The 8,412-nt window shown below is 36.7% G+C and overlaps 1 non-coding gene across 1 annotated transcript; it reads right to left on the bottom strand.

The window, feature by feature from the left end:
* Nucleotides 1-4,914: 4,914 nt before the first annotated feature.
* LOC144999171 (small nucleolar RNA R71) lies at nucleotides 4,915-5,021 on the bottom strand. Its single transcript, XR_013660692.1, has one exon. It is a non-coding gene; the product is annotated as a small nucleolar RNA R71 (small nucleolar RNA).
* Nucleotides 5,022-8,412: the final 3,391 nt, after the last annotated feature.

Raw genomic sequence — 8,412 nt, forward strand, 5'->3', positions numbered from 1 at the left:
CTTTGTATGAAATGTTATCATTTTACCATGATAAAAGTAATATGAAAATGAAATAATTATATATGTATTTTTTTATATAATTATACACTTTGCTCAACGGATTACAAAAGTATAACGGTTCGTAAACTATAAATAGTTTGTTATAGTATAGTTTTTTCGAAAGTATGTATTTCCACATATGAAAGTGGGTTGGTATACTTTAAATAACAAGTATTTTATACTTAAAGCAAATAAATGGGTTTTTAGCATGAAAACGTCCATTTTACTAGTGTTTGAGTTTTAAGCGTTACTAATGACAATTAACAAGAATATGGTTACGTAAAACATATTTTTGCCTTTTTGAGATTTTTAGATCTAGTTGAACATATATGTTTGAATCAACATATCTTTGGTTAAAAACCTGCAAAAATGGTGTTATAACCGGATATGACCATTTTTGCTAGGAAATCTCTTGTTACGTAACATACAAGTAAATATTTATAACAACTTGTATATTATTTTTTTACTAGTATCTTACTTATATTCTCCCTCCCCCCCCCCCCCCCACCCAACCCCCCTAAAAAAATGGCAAAACTCAAAAATGGTGGGGGTACCGTATGTGTTTTCTTGACGAGTGGGAGGTTGTTGATGAGGAGTTTCATGTTAAGAACAGTTGAAAAATAATTGAAGATTTGATGGTCCTATGGACATTAATAAATGAATATGTAGGTAAGAGTTTCAAGATTTATATAGAGATATTAGAAGTAGAAGGAAAATGCTTACCAAAAATATTCAAGAACAATCTTGGAAAAAGTCCTTGCTAGAGAGAGAGAGAGTGTGTGTGAGAGTGAGAGTTATTATTGGAGAGAAATTTGAATTAGTGGAAGAAATGGTGAAAATGAAGAACAAACTGGTGAATCATGGGTTATGAGGAAGAAGTGAAGCAAGTGGATGGGAGGAGTTATGAAGGGACAAGGAATGAACAATGAGGCTAGCTAGAGTGGGAGAAGTGACATAAAGGTGTCTTGGGAAAAGGTGGGAGAACCACTTGGGATATTACTTTATGATTAAGATAATATAATATCTTTATAATCTTAGATATTATTTTATGCAAATGTGTGTTTAATATATAGTAAAGCTTCAATATAGGCATAGAATATGAGGTTAGAGGATCTAAGTTGTTAAAAGTATGAGTTTGGTGGAAATTCCGACATCAAAAATCCCTCAAAATGAAGAAAATCTGAAATGGCCAAAAATCTGGAGTGGAGTCTGGAGTTGTGAGGGGTCCGGAGTGGGTTAGAAGATCCAGAGTGGGTGTGTGAGAAGTCAGCAACCTTCCAAGATAGTTCGGTTTCGGAGCGCACAAGTTTCTGAGATGCGAAATTGTCCGGTGTGGCTGATTCTTCCAAAGCATGTGAGGGTTCCAAAGTCAGAAGTTTCGGAGTCAGAAGGTTCCGAGATCAGAAGGTGTTCCAAGGTGAGAATTTTTATTTTTGTTATCAATGGAGATTTGGGAGAGAATTGAGATATAGAGAGAGATTTGGGTGGGATTTGAGATAGAGAGAGTTTATATATATATATATATATATATATGTATATATATGTATATATATATGTATATATATATATACATATATATATACTTTGTATTATAATTGCAAGTAGTACATTAAGATACCTATATTTTTCTTAAAATCTTAATGTTAGTTGTGTTGACTTGGTTGACTTTGTTTAACCAAAATTGACGGTTGTCACACTGGAGCCAAATAGTTGGATGAGCAGATGCGGAAGTTCATTTTGTCTGAGTTTACCCACAGCATACTTGAGCATACTCCTGTGATCTTTGGTACGATCAAGGAGGGCATCGTGGAGATTTTGGATGAGCTCTTTTTGGTTTGAGATGGTTGCATTGATGGAGCTTTCATGTTGACCTTCTGTAACTTCGGAGCATTTGGGGCTCCGGAGTACTTCGGAGAGAAGGACCCAATCACGAGCAGACAATGGTTAGCGAATATCGCTAATATCGTTCACACTAGCAGTTGTCTTGATGGGGTACAGGTCAAACTTACTTACTGTCTTCTTAAAGATAGAGCTCTAGATCGGTGGGAGGAGGTTAAGAGTACCATAGCAGACGTGGTTGGTTATTCAATGACATGGGATGATTTTGTGACAAGATTTCGAGCTGAGTTTGCACCGGTGACTGAGGTGTAATAGTTGGTGAGGGAGTTCCATTACCTTTTCCAAACTACTGAGACGATGGCTAAGATCACCGTGATATTTTGGTAGAGGATGTTGTTGGTTCCGCAATATGTGGCGGATAAGGAGATGAAGATGGAGAGATGCCATTAGATGTTGAGGACTGATGTTTAGTAGTTTGTGAGCCGATCCAGTTGTAAGACAATGTAGGATATGATTTCTATAGCCAGAGAGATGGAGATTAATGTAGAGATGGAGAGGAAGAGGTAGTCGGACGAGGCTCAGGGTTTGGGGGCTTTGGGCAAGAGGCCCAAGGTATTTGATTCGAGGTTGAGAGGCCAGCAGGGTCGGAGCCTCCATGACAACTGCATCAAGACGTACGATGGGGTGTGCAGCGTGGGTGGTTTTGGTTGCTACAAGTGTAGTTGGACAAGTCATATTAGCAGGGATTGCACTGCTACTACTACCACCACCACCCTGGTATATGATCTGATTTGCTTCCATTACAATCAGAGGGGTGATATGGGGATATTTAGTTATAAAATTCATGCATTATCTTAATACTTTATGTTGTTTTTGTCTCAAAGTATTGAACAAAAGATACTTAATTAGTTTAAAATTTCATTTTTTAGCAACGAAGACATGCTTGGAAAGAAAAGGAAGTGGATTTAGCGATTAGAATCTTGGAATTTGAATTTTAAAGAAAGAAGGCAAAATTGAAGAAGAACTCGGTGTGTTTATCCTAAAACTCAATGAGTTGATATGAAGAATCCCGACAAAATATTGCCTTACGTACATGCGATTTTAATGTAGAACACGGCGGGTTTAGGTCCTCTAACTCGACGTGTTGTGCGTATTTTCAGAATCTATTTAAGGATTGTTTCTGTTCGAAACCCTAACATTAGTTTTAGTTTTTAGCGAGTTTTGGAGGCCAGAGACATTCTCAAGAAGCTTTGGAACTCATAATTTAAATAGAGCTTATTTTTTAAGAGATCAAAGGCAATTAATCATTATTTTTCTCTTAATTCTTTGTGTGAATGATGTTTACCACATTAGATTTCGAGTTTATGGTTTTATTATCTGAAGTTATGGAAAAACACCATACTTTCGTTTAGAATAGAGGATCTTATGAATGTGGTTTGATTAGTGGCTTTGGATTATGTTGATTTGGTTATTTATCTTGTTCAACTTGTTTAAAGATCTTTATATGTTAATAACAATTATTTTCTGTTGATGACTAAGTATATCGAGTTGGATGAACACCTGCTTGATTACTTGAATCTTATGGTTTTGTGAAAAAAATATTGTAAACCTAGTGTTGTGAACATAACATAGGGTTAATTAGAAAATAAGTAAATTAATGTGTGAACATGTATGATGACCAACCATATATAAGTTAATTGAACTAACCAATTTAATTAACTACCATTACAAGTCTTGCTTGATTCGAATTGAACACTAGTAAATTCTTTGATTTAGTTACTTGATCACTGCTTGAATTGATTTATTTTCTAAAGGATTAGTATTAGTGAACATGAACCTAATTACATTAGATATCGGTAATTGATGATAAATTAATCCATTGCACTTGCCACAAAATCAACCATAGGAATAAGTGAATCGAATCTAAACAGAAGTCTCTTTAACCTTATTGAATCTAGTTGTCTGTGTCTCTCCTTTAGTTGTTAATTGCTTTTTGCAAAAGTATTCAAGTTATTGCTTAAGTTTATAGTCTTGCAAAACTAGAGAAAAACCTCTTCTTAATAATTATTTTATTTAGATAAAATTGGTAGTATTTTAATTGTTTGGCATTCCCTAAGTTCGATACCTTACTTGCCTACACTAAACTGCTAATCGATAGGTACATTGCCTTCTGTGTGTTTGTTTTTGTGTTTAAGTAAAACAAGTACATTCCACACGTATCAAGTTTTTGGCACCGTTGTTGGGGAACGATTCTAAATAGTTAATTTGTATTGCTAATTATTATCGATCGTTTGTGTGAGATTTATCTCATATAAAGTTACTTGTTTTTCTGCTTTAATTTTTGTAATTATTTTTCTGTTTCTACGATTGAACTCGCCGTGTGCATATTTGAACACGACGTGTTAGTGTATTTCCAGTTTCCATTTTCTCTTGTTTTTGTTCGTTTACGTGTTATTTTTTGTTTTGTTTCAGTTAGTTTATGACCCGGAGCTCTAATGCTATAGTAGTACCACCCGTGGAAGATCCAGAATTGATTATTCGCAAAAAGAAGGACAAAGCAATCGGAGAATTAAGCGGTTTTGGAAGTAAGGAGAAAATTCATGACGAGAAGGTAGCAAATTACAAGCCCAAGACATCCGAACCAGAAAAATAGATGGCGAACATTGCAGATATAACCATGGAGGAGCACAAGAAGAAGATGTGTTATGATACCAAAGTAGTTCTTGTGCAACCCGCAATTCCAGCAACCGCGGACTTTGAATTGAAGGGTCACATTCTCGCTCAACTGAAGTTAATCGCATTCTATGGGAAGGATCACGAAGATGCCTATAAACACATTGACGAGGTCAACAAAATAGCCGACTACTTCAACATCCCCAACATGCTACGCGTGACTGTGCTACGTAGAATGTTACAGTTACGTTCAAAGGAGCCACAAAGGATTGGTTAAAGGCACTACCTCCAGGATCCATTACAACATGGGCCAAGATACGAGAAGAATTCATTTAGCAGTTCTGTCCTCCCTCGAAGGTCTCAAAATTAAATAAAGTAATCATAAATTTCGAACAACAAGGAGGCGAGTCACTATATGAAGCATGGGAGAGGTACAAAGGGTTGCTGAGAAACTGACCACATAATGATCTTAATGTTCAACAATATATCTCCATCTTTTATGATGGAGTGAATGTGACAACTAGGCAGCTCCTTGACTCCCAAGGACCACTCACGAAGAAGGCACCAACTCACATCAAAAGTTTGATTGAAGAGTTCTTTAAACACTCAAGAGAATATCATAACCCAAGAAACGACACAATTCGTGGGGCGGTGAACTCAGTTTCAGATGATATGGCGGCAATGATGGATAAGCTGGAGAGAATGGATCTTACGCAATACAAAGATGGACCAATTCATCCACACCATCCGTGTAGGTTGTGATAATTGTAGCGGGCCTCACCTTACCAAAGATTGTGACTTGGACGAGAACGGAAACCGAAAAGCTCAAGTGTGTTATGATGGGTTTCGAGCATTCTAACACTCCTAAGGTGTACATGCAACCCTAAATACCTTGGATCTATGTTTTATTTATTATACATGCAACCTTGAACTTTCCAAGGTATTACTCTAACTAGCATACAAAACTTTGATACTTAGGTAATAAAACAAGTTAGATGACATACCTTTTCTTCTAGCTTGTTGCTTGGAGCTTTAAGAGCTTAGTCCGAGTGTTGCACCTCAAATTGAATCACACAACACCACCAACAAATGAAGGAACTTGAAAAGAGATCACTTGCACTTCATAAAATCGGATTTCCCTCTTGTGTTTCCACTAGTCACTCCTTAGTGCCACTTAAGTGCCAATTTCATGAACTAGAGGGGTTCTTATATAGTGTGGCAAAGTAGGGTTACACCATGTAAACCTTAATGACTTTCCATATCCCTCATGCTCCATGGGTTAAAACCTCCGTGGAGTATCCATGGGTTACCACATGGGTTTAGCCCAACATGAAGAACTATGGATCATAAACCCACTTTATAAGAATGAATGAGTTACCAAATCAATCTCTTATATTAATTAGTCTCTTTTGATCACAAAATTAATTCCAAATTAATTCTTGATCAATACTAATTAAATAATATGATTTCATATTAATATATTAGAACTTATAATATATTAGTAAACCATAAATAACCTCTTCTCAATTATCCATCCTTCATATTGTTCTAGTGCCATGCAACCCAAATGGACCATGCTACTCTTGGGTAAAGTGCATACCAATAATAGTTATGGGCTTAGACACCTAATCCAATATGTTATTCAAGCGGGGATAGGTTTGATGAAGACTGCATGAAACCTAAAAAGGAATGGCTACCATATGATGAGTATAAGAAGGCTGAGGAGGAAAAATATAGGAAAAAGAGGCGAGGCTTTTATCAAATAGAGGAGCCGGTTCAAGAAAAGAAGATGGATTTTGAAGATATGATTATACGATTTGCATCTGCATTTGAGAAGAGACACAATGAAACCGATGCGGAAATATGAGAGCAACAAGCAATGATGAAGGAGTAGCAAACATTGATGAGAAATCAGCAAGCCGCGATCCTCAACATCGAGAAGCAACTAGGGCAACTTGCACAACAATTCAACGAGCGTTCACTGGGCAGACTTCCAAGAAACACCAAGAAAAATATGAGAGGAGAACATATAAACATTATGATAACTAGGAGCGGTAAAATAGTCACTCCTCTGATCCCAATCCCGAATGAAGATCTACCAGTGTGGCAGGAAAAAATAAAATAAACTCAAGAATCACAAACAGAAGATGCAACTTGGCTTGTTCAACAGAATAAGTCGATGAGTTTTCCATCTGATGAGAAAAATAACCCTCCAATTAAGTCGTATTAACCTCCATTTCCATTCCCAGGCCGAGCTAGACATGATAAACAGAATGAAGACTATAAAAAGTTCCTGGAGCACATCAAGGCCCTTCAAATTACAATTCCAAAGTTTCTGGAGCACATCAAGGCCCTCAAATTACAATTCCATTCATCGAGGTGGTTGCACAAATGCCCAAGTATGCTAAATTCTTAAAAGACCTTCTTACAAATAGAAAGAAGATGGAAGAGGAATCTAAACTGGTCCTAAATGAGAATTGATCAGCCACGATATTAAATAAAATGCCAAAGAAGATGGGTGACCTAGGTAGTTTGACTTTGCCATGTAAATTTAGGGATTTGGCTACAAACTATGCATTGGCTGATTCGAGGGCTAGTATGAATCTTATGCCGTATTCATTCTTCAAGAAGTTGAACCTTTCGGAGCCAAGACCCATTCACATGGAGATTCATCTAGCAAACAAGACAGTGACATTTCTGAGGGGAATATGCAAAGATCTGTTGGTAAAAACCGATAAGTTTTGTTTCCTACCGATTTCATAGTACTAGACATCGAAGAAGACCATCAAGTGCCTATTATTCTAGGAAGAATTTTCTTAAACACCTATTGCACTATAGTGGATGTTAGAGAGTTTAATTTTACTCGTCTAGTAGGAAATGATTCGGTAACATTCAGAGTTGATTGAGCCATGAAGCATTCTAGGTTAAGTGACGACACGACCTTCTCAATGGATATTTTGGAAGAACTAATGGATAAAGAATTAGCAGAATTGAAAGAAGACAATGCAAGTAGATCCACCTTTATCTCAGAAGATGACTTTGATGCTGAAAAAGATCTAAAGGAGATAGAGAGACTACTTGAAGAAAGAGAATATGAAGAATCAACAAGACATGCTGAAAACTCAACTCGGCATGTTCGAACGAAAAAACGCGACCTGGCGGGTTAATTGGCCACAACTCAGCGATTTCTGTTGATACACACGATGTGTTCAGTGTTCAAAATACGAAATTAGAGCTGAAAACTTTACCAAAACACTTGGAATATGCTTTTCTGGAAAAAGATTGATCAAAAGCCTGTGATTATTGCCTCTGACCTCACACCAACCGAAAAAGATGATATTGTGAAGATTCTAAAGAAGAGGAAAAATGCCATTACTTGGAAAATCATTGATATCAAGGGTATTTGTCCCTCTTATTGCTTGCACAAGATCAACCTTGAAGAAGGTGCGAAACCGGTTGTGCAACATCAAAGGCGACTGAACCTAAACATGCAAGAGGTGGTCGAGAAAGAAGTTGTCAAGCTCTTAGATGTCGGGATAATATTCTCAATTTCTAATAGTCAATGGGTTAATACAGTTCAAGTGCCAAAGAAAGGAGGGATGACAGTCGTGAAAAATGAGAAGAATGAGCACATACCCACACAAACAGTAACCGGTTGGCGAGTGTGCTTCGATTATCGCAAGCTAAACGATGCCCCTTGCAAATAGCATTTCCCTCTTCCTTTTAGTGATCAAATACTTGAGCAACTTTCTAGTCATTGTTGTTATTGTTTTCTAGATGGAGTTTTAGGTTATTTCAAAATTCCTATTGATCCAATTGATCAAGAAAAGACGACTTTCACCAATTTTCACTTGCCCTAAT

Source organism: Lactuca saligna, chromosome 5, assembly GCF_052625555.1.
Source record: "Lactuca saligna cultivar CGN05327 chromosome 5, ASM5262555v1, whole genome shotgun sequence".
In the NCBI taxonomy this organism is placed as follows: domain Eukaryota; kingdom Viridiplantae; phylum Streptophyta; class Magnoliopsida; order Asterales; family Asteraceae; genus Lactuca; species Lactuca saligna.